This window comes from Paroedura picta, chromosome 7, assembly GCF_049243985.1.
Source record: "Paroedura picta isolate Pp20150507F chromosome 7, Ppicta_v3.0, whole genome shotgun sequence".
NCBI lineage: Eukaryota > Metazoa > Chordata > Lepidosauria > Squamata > Gekkonidae > Paroedura > Paroedura picta.
The window spans coordinates 28,904,010-28,916,897 of NC_135375.1; the positions used below are offsets into that span (position 1 = coordinate 28,904,010).

Below are 12,888 nucleotides of genomic sequence, written 5' to 3' on the forward strand. Positions count from 1 at the left end.
GCTGCCGCCACACTAGTAAGCCGCCAGCTTCTCGCGGACCCCACAGCATTTGCCATCTCCCATGCCCATGCGCCTCCGCCCTGACACCTTCGGCTCTGGGAGGTGGCCAAGGGGGACGGAGGCCTCTCCGTGCCTTCTGCCGCCCCCCTGCCTTTCTGCCACTAACGCCCACTGCCTTTACTACTGCAGCGGGCCTCGAAGCTAGTTCTATAATAATTATGAACAGAAAGGGTGCATATGTGTATCAAGCTAATTTTCTCCCAAGAATCTTATCAGTGAAAATGTGATCTGTCCCCCACACACAGTAAATGCACTGTGATCTACATTAATCTATTTTTAATGGTTATAAATGCAGCATGGTGAATACCTTCATTCCAATTTATATCAAAGCAATAAATATCCTGTGATTGTAATTTATGTGCAGTTTTAAGATGCATCTTGTTTAGACATGGCTATAGCACATATGAAGTCTTGCGATTAGAATTATAATAAACTATTCCTGTGCCGAATAATCACATCATTTTAATTACATGATAAACACTCTTCAAGCAATGGGTTCAAGCAGTGGATTTTATTATTTTTATTGTATTGGTGGGACATATGATACTTGGCCTTTTGTAAATGCAACTTTGCTACTGTAAGCATTAAGCCTCGTCTGAAGTCCACTTCCTGAGATTTAAGTATATCCTATATTGGTAGATTTATTATGAGAGCCCAAGTAGTGTAGTGGTTAAGAGAGATTTCTTGTAATCTGGTAAGGCTGGTTTGATTCCCCACTCCTCCACATGCAGCCAGTTGAGTGATCTTGGGCTAGTCACCGTCCTGTTAGAGCTGTCCTCACAGAACAATACTGTCAGAGCTCTCTCAACCCCACCTACCTCACAGGGTGTCTGTTGTGAGGAGAGGGAGGGATGGCGATTGTAAGACACTTTGAGAATCCTGGTGCTGAAAAGCGGGATATAAAACACTTCCTCTAATTGTAAAATTACAAAATTAGACACGTGACTATAGAGGGCAACAATAGGAGGCACAGGCTCTGCAAAGGAAGTTGTTGACATGGAGAACCCCCATGGGTTGACGCAAAGAAAACGAGAGTTTTAATAAATTGAAAAGGAGGCCATTTGGGGGCCAGGAACAGCTTGGGTGGGAAAAGTTGAGGAGAAGCAACCTGTGCTGCTTTTATCCAATTATGTCTTTTATCCAATTTCTGTATTCTTTAGTGTGTTATGGCAAAACCAAAATGGAATTTGCAGCTGTAACTACACACATGGGGGAAAATGTAAGGGAGGAGAGCAGTTGCAATTCCCATGACATGCATGCTACGAAGCGATGGTATCTTGTCATTAACATCACATTAAAAAATTTAAAAAAACACATATGCTGATGGAATAGGAGAAAGCCTCCTTGCATAAAATGTATTTATAATTGTATTTATATCCCGCCTCTCTTGACTGTCATCTTGAGGCAGCTTACAGCAATAAAACAATGTACCCCATAATAAAATTCCATAAAAGCATTAAAACCTACAACTCCGCACAATAAGATTATCAAACCATAAATACACTGATGGCGGTAAAAACAACGGTTACCCTTCTATTCCAATTGGCGGTTATAATCTTCCAATGCACCTACGTAAATTAAACTCCGTCAGGCTCAGATATATCCTGCCAGATGGACTGCGCTCAACGTTGGGCAGGACCCCAGTTTGTGACTCTGGGCACTCCCCAGGCCTCAACCAGATGCCTGGCGGAAGAGCTCCATCTTACAGGCCCTGCGGAACTTTGACAGCTCCATCAGGGCCCTTAGATCTTCGTTCTACCAGGTTGGGGCAAAGGGCTGAAAAGGCCCTGGTCCTAGTCAAGGCCAGGCAAATATCCTGGGGGCCCAGGACTGCCAGCAGATTCATACCCACAGAGTGAAGAACCCTGCAGGGGGGAGCATTATCAGATAAGTGCTCCCTCAGATAGGCAGGACTCAAGCCACATATAAACTTAAAGGTCAGAACCAAAGCCTTGAACTTGATGAGCCTTACTTTTAAGGAGACCTGCTAAAGATTGCTGTTGAAAGGCCCAGTCAGATATGCACCTTCAACTTGATTAGGGTAGGATAAGTCTGGAAATCATTTCCATGGTCACTTCAGTTGCCCAATGCCCCCTGCTTGCCTAGTTTCTTTTCTCTCTCTGAGCAGCTAGTTGGATTTCAGCAACCAGAGACTAGAGTAACTTCAAACCGGCAGGGAAGACTCAGTTTGCCTGCCTCCAGCAAGATTAACACCAACCTTGCATATCTCTCCAATCTTCCTTACCCTTTTAAGCATTTTCACATTGCCGTGAATTTGTTTTTTTTCTTTCAGCTTAGTAGAAATATTTTTTTTTAATCACTTTAGTACTTTTTGAGATAGGCTGATGTCTCACTTTATTCAATGGGGCTTGTTCCCGGGGAACTTGAGTTCCACCTAAATTTAATAGCCAGTGTGTTTGGTGTTTTGGATATGGCCCTTCTTGGGGGATTGCGAAGAACAGAGGTGTAAGTTTGAAGAAGAAGAACAAGAAGAAGAAGAGTTGGTTCTTATATTTCGCTTTTCTCTATGAGTCTCAAACCAGCTTACAGTTCCCTTCCCTACAATCTTCTTGTGATTCTTGATGTCAGATTTGTGTCAATTTATCCTGGGCAGTATTCCCAATTCTGCTTGCTTCTGGTTTGTTAGTTATTTTGGGGGGTTTGCAATGAATACTAATTGCAGTTATTCTGTTCACTGGTTTGTTACAGTTATTTTGTAACTGGTTTGTATTTTGTTATTTTGTAACTGGTTTGTTACAGTTATTTTGGGCTTTTTGCAATAAATCCTAATTGCAATTATTCTGTTCATAGTAACAGGAGGCCAAGTGATTTGTTTGATTCTGCCATTTATTTTAGGTGAGGGTCATATGAGAGGGCAGGTGGACTTTTTGTATGGGGACCCGTGGTGGATTCTCAGCAGCCCTGCCCTCCTGAAGACACTCCTTCCCTCCCTCCAGATATTTTTAAAACAGAAGAGCCTTGATTTGTATTATATGGAGCATTGTGATGCCATTCTGCTAAAGGTGTTGGTACACCCAAGATATATATGGCCGTATAGGTTCATCTATGAGCCTCTTGTGGCGCAGAGTGGTAAGGCAGCCGCCTGAAAGCTTTGCTCATGAGGTTGGGAGTTCGATCCCAGCAGCCGGCTCAAGGTTGACTCAGCCTTCCATCCTTCCGAGGTCGGTAAAATGAGTACCCAGCTTGCTGGGGGGTAAACGGTCATGACTGGGGAAGGCACTGGCAAACCACCCCGTATTGAGTCTGCCATGAAAACGCTAGAGGGCATCACCCCAAGGGTCAGACATGATTCGGTGCTTGCACAGGGGATACCTTTACCTTTACCTATAGGTTCATCTTGAGCCAGTCTGCTTTAAATAGGCCTGAACTGAGCGCTTGGAAACAAAATGCACCTAGGTAAACTGAAAGTTATTCATCAAGTAGTAGGAAATCCAGATTTGTCCCCAGATGTTTACTTCCTGTGAATGTACTTTGGTGTTTGTCATAGTGGTCTTATATATTCTGATGCTGTGAAGACCTTGTTCTGCTAATTAAGTATTCAGCTCCTTGTCTGATATAATCTGGTTCCTTAGCATATGATTTCTCCCTTCATAAATATTTACAGATCTTCAGATGGCTATTCTTGGTTTTCCTGAACTGGTTGCCATAAGCCTTTCCTGTCTGTGTACAACTGTTTAATAGTAATCCAATCAATACACAAGAACTATTCCCTGCTGGCTAGATAAGTCAAAGACATATTTCCTGTTTGCCGACCCATTTGTAACACTTAGAATACATTATGACTATTTTTTTTTAAAGCTTCAACTCTACCCATAATTGTTGATCAAAGCACTCAGTGGTATTTTCCACTGCTACAAAATATAAAAGGGGAAAAAACCCTCTAAATTTGCTGTATAGTTGCAGTCCTTGCATTATCCATGATTATAGAGGATGGACTGGCACTTAGAGCTGGATGAAGCACCTTTATCCAGAGGACAGTCCCACCTGAATATTCCCACCTTCATTTGGTGAAACTTCTGGTCAGCACAGGATTTGTATCTCGAGATCTAGCTATATATATGTGGTGCTCATTTAATTTGCTTGGAGGACGTGAGCATGAGGAGGAGAATTCTGTTCAGTCCACCCTAGAGATGTGGCCAGGTTACTGGCAAGCCTAAGCCAAAAGTCAAGGGATTGTTTCCCCTAACCTACACATCTTCCCCTGACCGACATTAGAGCCCACGTTTCTCCCTTGACATTGAGACCCAGCCTTAAAATTTACTGCTGTCTTTTGGCATCTCCGAACATTGTCCCTTTGTTTCGTTCGCCCTCTGCTGCCACCACCACCGCCACCACGTGCAGAATGTCGCTTGTGGAAGGGCAGTAATTCCCCCTTGCCATCAATGCTGCAGGTAATCTATTGCATTAATCAGCCAGCTAGTGTGAAATGCATAGGGAGTGATTATACTATCATACACAATACAATCAGCATGAAGCACTTGTCAAGACCAATACATCAAAGTTTAATTCAGTAATAGAATGAATTAGAGCAAAATGAAACATTCTGTGCTTCAAGAACCACAGCACCCTTTGCAGGCTTTTTTTTTTAGGGTTCTGTAGGAAAGCTGGATTCCATTGAGAGCAGGGGCTTTTAATGAATAAAAATTGCAGCCTCCTCTGTCTGAATACTGCATACACACTTCCTTGGGATTCTTTCCATGGTAAGAAGCAATAGTCTCTGCTCAGGGTTGCAATGATTTAATTGGATTATTCTCCTGTGGGGCCTTTGATCATGTTCCGTTGTAATTGCATGGACCCAGAGCTGTTCTCCTCCCCCCCCCCCCGCAATTTGGGGCATTTATGCTTGAAGGGGAGCAGTGAGAATCAGCAGACCTCTATTGCCTATCAAGGCTCTTTTACATTCATTGCCCCACCTGCCTATTCTTCCATCAAAACATGAGTAATAGCACACACATAATAGCTGCTAAAGCTTTGTCTGGGGCAGGATATAAGACTGATATTGTGCTACCATAACACAATTGTTAAGAGATGAAAAACAGGCTGCTGGTTCTCACAACCTCTCCTCCTTCCCTTGCCAGGGCTACACCACAGTCCTGCCTTTCATGTGTACTGCCTCTATCATGGCTCATGTTTTAACCATATATTGAAACTAGCACGCAGCCCATGATTACAGCTAACCCTGGTTAGTTTCATTGCAGGCCTAATGCTGCCTTATAGCTGAATGCCCGCAAGGGAAGGCATTTGCAGAGTGACATTGAAGAGTTCCTAGTTGCATACCCAGTTGCAGCAAGAATGGATAGGGCGCATCTGCATAAGCCACTCACAGACCTTATGAATTCAGTACCGGTGTCAAGGCCTTCTTGTTGTGAAATAGTTGTGTTGTTTCCTTACATTGCAAACTTCACGGTAAAGTGGGGAAATGGCAACTTTATTGCTTTATGGTGATGGATGCTAAGCTTTCACCAAGGGGACAATTTACCTGCTGTAATGATGCACACTCTTCCTCTCCTTGTTAAACAAACCAGTGGACATCAACTTTGGGGAAGTTTCTACTTGTCTCAGATGGATGTGAATCGGGTGGCAGAAAAGTTTGGATTGTTGGTGTCTGATATCTGTGGCCAGTGTTATAATACTGGTGCCAAAGGAGTGCAAGGGAGTTTTAGGGGTGGGGATGGGGAACCACCCTCGGGGACTCTTTGTACCTTGAGCTCTCTACAACTAGAATTTTGTGCTGATGCATGCTGCAGACAGTTCTGGCCTGGCAAAGGAATTTTTTTTCCGGGAACAACAAAATGCTGGGAAGTAGTTTTAAAATATTTGCCAAAACTGGCCCTTAAAATCTATTTCAGACATCTCAGACAATGTTGGAGCTGTCGAATTGGTTTTGCTGTAACTGCCACAATTAGCTGATGCATTAGAGGTGCTTTCTCATGGCTCACTTCTAATTATGAGTATAACCAGCTCCCCCTCCCCCTCCCAAATAATCATCCTTGCATTCCTCTAAACCCTCAAGGCAGAGAAACGATAATACAAATAAAGTTTTGAAGGAGATAGGTAGATAGATAGAAATAAAAAATATAACTAACCATAAGATTATGATATTAGTTGAATTATTAAATGAGTGGCATCAGAGATGTTACTCAGTCTTTTTAAAACCAACTGTTCTAGTTGGTATGTTACTGTTATTGTTATATTGATACTCATATTGTTCTATGTAAATGTTCTAAAACGTTTTATGTAAACCACCCAGAGCTGTAGGGAAGGGCGGTATAAAAATCTAAATAAACAAATAAATTAATGATTTTCTCCTGTATTAGCTAAGATGGCTATGTCAAGTCATAAAATTGAGCCCTCCTCTTTCTTCTGGATGTTTCCAATTGAAACTTTTCAGTACGTTGCTCTTATGCAGCTGCTTAAGCATTTTGGAAAGGTGTAGATTGGACTCCTCACTTTCTGTGATGAGAGTGGAAAAACTTTTATGTAGGCTCTTAGAATGAGGCTCCCCCAGAATGAGGCTTTTAAAGAGACGGAGAGATTTGCTACATCAGGTGATTTGGAAGAATCGCAGAGCAAAATGCAGCCAACATGTTATTCCTTTTCCCCCAGGCTTAAATTACGGTTTGTAAAGCCAGACCTTTTGTTGGTACTTACGAACTGTGGTGAAATCTCCTGTTCAGAATAAAATGCACCTTCCTTGGATTTATTGAAATAAGGATTCGTCTCAAAGGAGCAGTTGCCTGCCTACCTCATGAAACCGCAGCATACCGAGAGCACAAGTAGGCAGTTAATAGCACCTACTGTTAGGATAACTTAGCACTTTAATAAACACCACCTAGAATTTACTAGATTGAATACTGATACAGGAAGGCACTTCTTGGCCCAGGACTGATCTCCGATTTTTCTTTCTACCTGGTGGCAGCTAAACACTGGAGCCGGCTCTTCCTTTGTCATGTCTGCATTGGAGCGAGCGGTCTGATGTGGTGCAGCCAGCTCCTATTCAGGTCAAGAGAGTGACTGTGGAACTAGAACTGACAATGCCTCACTAGGATGTGACAGCTTTAATATTCTTTCCCTTGTGTGAAATTAATACCAAATTGCAGTCACAGCATGATGCGTCTTCCAATTATCTTTGGGGAAATATGAAATTTGCATATTGGTTTATGGTGTATGAATCTCTGCACCCAGGATAATGTCATAGAGAAGGGTGAACTGCTCCTAAGAACAAGCTTGGGTATGTGACCATAGATGTTGGAATTGTACAGCTTCAAATGCTAGCTGCCCTCCAGATTCTCAGCTTCCAGTTTTGTTGTGATGGCAGGCCAAAGGGTCCTGAAACCCCTCCTGTGACTACCATGCAGAAACATGCAGAGCGTTTTTTAAGTTTTTGGGAAGGAAAAGGAAAATCCTGCCAGATTCTCTGCAAGGTTACAAATCAGTTGCTTCTGCTTCCTCTCCTTCCATAGAGAGAGGAACAATCTAAGAATCCTAGAATCTTGGCCAGACCCATACTGTGACCCCCCCCCCCCGCACACACCTTTGGAAAAATAGCATTGGGGTTGAACATCAACAGCCTGATAGTGAGAGGGTCAGCCTAAACAGTGGCCTGTACTGTATACCATATGTCTTCACTCTGTGATGCTGTCACCAACTGTCCCTCAGAAGAGCATCTTTTGGGCTGCTAAGGAATGGGTGAGCTTGAAAACACTGGAATGCAGCCAGATCTTAAGGGACCTACTACCAGCACAGAATGCCTTCTTAGATTAGCCACTCTGTATGACTAGCCTATACAGCCTTACAGAATTTACATTTCAGTAACACCGAGCTCTACAGTACGGTGAGTCCGGCAAAAGCATCATAGGAGATGGTTGAAAGCAGCATATAGAGTTAGGAAATTCCCCATTAAAGAGTCCTTTACTGCAGGGGTAGTCAACCTGTGGTCCTCCAGATGTCCATGGACTACAATTCCCATGAGCCCCTGCCAGCATTTGCTGGCAGGGGCTCATGGGAATTGTAGTCCATGGACATCTGGAGGACCACAGGTTGACTACCCCTGCTTTATTGAAGTGAGGCAGATTGAATGCCAGTTGTCTGATGCAAGCGCTTCTCTGTTACCCCATCATGTGTGGAACGCTATGAATATTGGAAATAGAACACATAAGGAAGTATACTGCAAGCTGCCGAACTGTCTCGTTTTCATCCGACTGTCTCTTAACGTGATCAGACCTCCAGATTGTTGAACGTGTTACCTGCTTTACTCCTGATTTTGCTTCTGCAAATCAACATAATAGAGCAACCCTTTTTGCACAGTTCATATTTGCATTCTTCGTTAGTCACATTTGGCGCTTGCATCTCCTTCTCTGAAAGGCTGTCATTCAATTTAGTGGGTTCTGCAGGTCTCTGAAGTGTGTAAAAACGCTTCCTTGATGAACAAATGGAGTGTTGCTAAATAGTACTTGTTGATGTCTTCACCGAAATTGACAAGTGTTTGCCACGGCAGTAATGGCGTATTCTGAAACGCTGCAGAACTTCCTGATATATGCATGCCTCTTTGGCCATACAGTGTGATAAACGTATCTCCTGCATTGGTTCAGAGTCAGCAGAAATTAGTTCCGTGATGCTTGTCTGGCACAAAATTGTATGAATAGTACACAACTGAACCTCTATTTCTAAAAAGAAAAGAAAAAGGTATTGCTTTAGACCCTTTATTTTTATTATTATTATTTAGATTTTTTAACAGCCCTCCCAAGACTGGCTCAGGGTGGTATACATACTGCCCTGTCATGTAAGGAGTTCATAGTCTGATGAAGAGTGCTTGCACTCGAAAGCTCACGCCCTGAATAAATCTTTGTTGGTCTTAAAGGTGCTACAGGACTTTGCTTTTATTATACTGCTGAATATTTCTCTCTTGGAGTAGTGCAGGGTAATCAGACCTCCTAGAATACATCTGACTTATACTTTCAGCAGTTAACAACAAGAAGTAAGATTTTTTTTTTACTTTAGCTTATTTCTAACCTGCCTTTCTCACTGAAATTCAAGGCAGTTTACAGAGTAAAGTAATCATACTGTACTTGAGTAAGTCAATGCAGATATGACTAGGAGTACAAAAATGAACAAAGCAAGCAACAGTATGACTATTACAAGAATGCCCTCCTGAACACTGGATTGCACATTTTGTGGAATGATAATACTGTGGGAACCATCCAAGTCCCAGATTGACCATTTCAAAGGTGGAAGCCGCCAGACTGATAACCATCCTCTTACTTATTTGCATGAAGGAACTTTTGAAGGTTCTCTTCAGATGACTTAAGCTTCTGTAATAAAGCACAGCAGGAAACATGGCCCTGCAGGTATGCTGGCCCTAGACCATAACAGCCTTGTAGGCAATAACCTTCAGGTATCTTGAAGTGAACATGGTAATTACATGGTAATAGCCATGTAACAGCTAAAGGATGGGTGTGACATGGATGTTCTGGTACCTGCTAGTATGTATGTATTTATTTATTTCTTAGTTTTCAAGCCCAACACTCTCCAGGGACTAGTGGAGTACAATGCATAATCCCCCCCCCCAATAAATCATCATAAAAATCCAATCTCATAATTGTTAATTGGGAGGCCACATTTTGTACCAGCTGGAGTTTCCAAGCTGGCTTCAAGGGAAGACCCTTGTAGACTCTATTATAGTAATTTAGCCTTGAGAGAACAGTGGCATGAATCTGCATGGTCTGCTAAGTCAAGGTGGAAGGCCAATTGCCAGACTATGAAAAACTGATAGATTTTTTTTCTTTTTTGAGGCTGCGTTGTCTTCTCTAGTAGTAATGCTGAATGTTGAACTCCTAGGCTATTAATTGCATCAGGGCATGTCAGCAGGATGCCATCAAACATGGAGAATGAAGTGTCCTACAAGATTTCAGCCTTCCATACAAGCATTTTCTCCACCTTACCAGGATTCATTTTCCACTTCACTCCTAGTCACAGCAGTAATGTGTTGGTTCAAAATCTCTGTAGATTCACCAAATGATTTGGGTAAAGAGAAACAGACTTGGGTGACATCAGCATATTAATGATGGCCTACTTCAAAACTGTCAGTGATTTATCCAAAAGTCTTTAGAGAGATAGAAATACATGGATAGGACAGAGCATTGTGGAATCCTGCAGGTCAAATGCTACATTAAGTGATAATTGGGCCACCGCCTCGCCGATACGGGGATACGGGGTACAGCCTTGCGCTGGATACGCTCCTTCCTCCAGAACCGGACCCAGAGGGTTGCAGTGGGGGATGAGCTCTCGCGCCCTTATGGACTCCCTTGTGGGGTCCCACAGGGCGCGGTTCTCTCCCCCACACTATTTAACATCTTCATGCGCCCTCTGGCCCAGCTGGTACGGAGTTTTGGGTTGGGCTGCCATCAGTACGCTGATGACACCCAGCTCTATCTCCTCATGGACGGCCACCCAGACTCCCCCCCGGAACCATTCGCCAGATGTTTGGAAGCGGTGACAGAATGGTTTGAGCAGAGTCGCCTGAAACTCAACCCCTCCAAGACGGAGGTCCTGTGGCTGGGAAGTAGGGGGCGGGAACAGGAAGCGCATTTACCCACCCTAGCAGGGGCACATCTTACCATCGCGTCCCAGGCCAGAAACTTGGGTGTGACCATTGATGCCTCCCTGACTATGGAGGCGCAGATCAGGAAAGTAGTCGGCCAGGCATTTTTCCATCTTCGCCAAGCTCGGCTACTAGCGCCCTACCTGTCCCCCGAACACCTGGCCACTGTGATCCATGCAACGGTCACCTCCAGATTAGATTTCTGTAACTCGCTCTACGCGGGCCTATCCCTGTCTCTGATCCGGAAACTCCAGCTGGTACAAAATGCAGCCGCTAGGGTCCTCACCGGCACACCTTGGAGGGCCCACATCCAGCCTGTGCTGAGGCAGCTGCGCTGGTTACCAATTGCTGTCCGGATCCAGTTCAAGGTTCTGGTTCTAACCTTTAAGGCTTTACGCGGGCTGGGACCCACATAACTGAGGGACCGCCTAGTGCCCTATGGCCCCCGCAGGGCTCTGCGCTCTGCGAGTGAGAATCTTCTGGTCGTTCCCGGCCCTAGGGAAGCACGCCTAGCCTCGACCAGGGCCAGGGCCTTTTTGGTCCTGGCCCCCACCTGGTGGAATGAGCTCCCGGGTGAGCTGCGGGCCCTGCGGGACCCTTCAACTTTCCGCCAGGTGTATGGTTGAGGCTGGGGCTGCTGGGGTACATCGACTGCTCTCCCCCGGGCTTCTTGACATCGTTGACCTCCTTCTCCTCCACCCCCCCCTTTTTTTAGCAATGGGGGTAGGAAGGGGATCTTATTATTGTGCTGCCATGTTGTGACATTTTAAAGTCTTTTAATGGGAGTTTTAATGGTTTTTTTAAGACATTGTAACCCGCCGCGAGCCATTTGGGAGTGGTGGGAAATAAATTGAAATAATAATAATAATAATAATAATAATAATAATAATAATAATAATAATAATAATAATAATAATAATAATAATAATAATAATAATAATAAGTCTCCAAAAGCTGTCCCACCTGTAAGGAAAAATGTAAGCCAGTCCAAGGTCACATCCCTTAATTCTAGCTTCTTCCAAGTGCCTCTGTAAAATGACATGATCCACCATATCCAAAACTGCTGATAAACCCAGTAAGAACAAGAAGAACAGCTTTTGTTTGCATTCAGAGATAATCAAAAGTCACCAAATCTATCTTTGTTCCATGAAGGCAGACAGAAAGGAATCTGGGGAAAATTAGTTCTGTTACAGCTCTCTCTATCACCTTAACTCTGGAAGAGAAGGTTGAAAACCAGGTGATAATAATCCACAGCATTCTTTTATACTGATGGTTTTTTAAGTAGTTGCAAATAACTTGTTTTAATTGGCCTCGGGAATTCTCCCTGGGTCAATGATGAATTTTATGATATATTTCAGGGATTCATTGATATAATCCATCCCTCAGTGTTCTGAGATACACTTTCAACAGTCAAGGAGGACATGACTCCATTGTAGAAGTGGCGCTCTTCATAGATCTTTCAATCCTGTTGATATCCATCATGGTACATTGATTAAAATGATCCGCAAAAGGACCAGATTACGCATTGAGTGTTCTTTTAGGCATTGACACTCTATTGTAACTAGCATCCAAACCAGAACATATTTAAGAGATTTTGTCAGCAAAGAATTTAGGAATCACAATCAGTTATTATTTCCTGCGATTTCAGAATTTCAGGGTCAGCAAGGGGCAGGTGACTTTGAGCAGTTGAGTTGGGTGGGATAATGATAGTGAAATCGGATTTATGAGCCTTCGGGGAGGGCGGTATATAAATCTAAATAAATAAATAAATAATAAATAAATTTCTTTGCAGCTGTCGTTACTGCCTTACAGGTCAAAGAGGGAAGCTTCTGATTTGTATTTATTGGTATTTTTATCTTTGTATCAAAGCTGGAAGCTTTGAATCGTCTAACACTTTTTTGGGTATTTGGCATTTTTGGTATTTCCCAAATACAAGTGTAATAGAATAAAAATCACTATCTTTAGTATACATTTTGATTTGCCGTACTGTGGATACTTCACAGTAGTTCTCCTGGGTTCACTGAAGTTGCCGGTGAGCTTATGTTGTGCTCCTGTGAACTGAGTACTTATATATGCCTGCAATGAGACCTGATTTCTTTCAGCTCTCAGAACACTGAAGCATTTGTGCCATATACACGAGCAATTGAGGTGGTAGCCTGGTTAATGTTGGCTTGCAGGTGCAAATGCTCTCAAATTGTTGCTCTCAA

The 12,888-nt window shown here is 43.3% G+C and overlaps 1 protein-coding gene across 1 annotated transcript in view; it reads left to right on the forward strand.

Moving 5' to 3' along the window:
- The window catches only part of ZSWIM6 (zinc finger SWIM-type containing 6), a 116,292-nt gene that overhangs the window by 71,693 nt on the left and 31,711 nt on the right, over nt 1–12,888 (forward strand). The gene's annotated exons all lie outside the window — the stretch shown is intronic.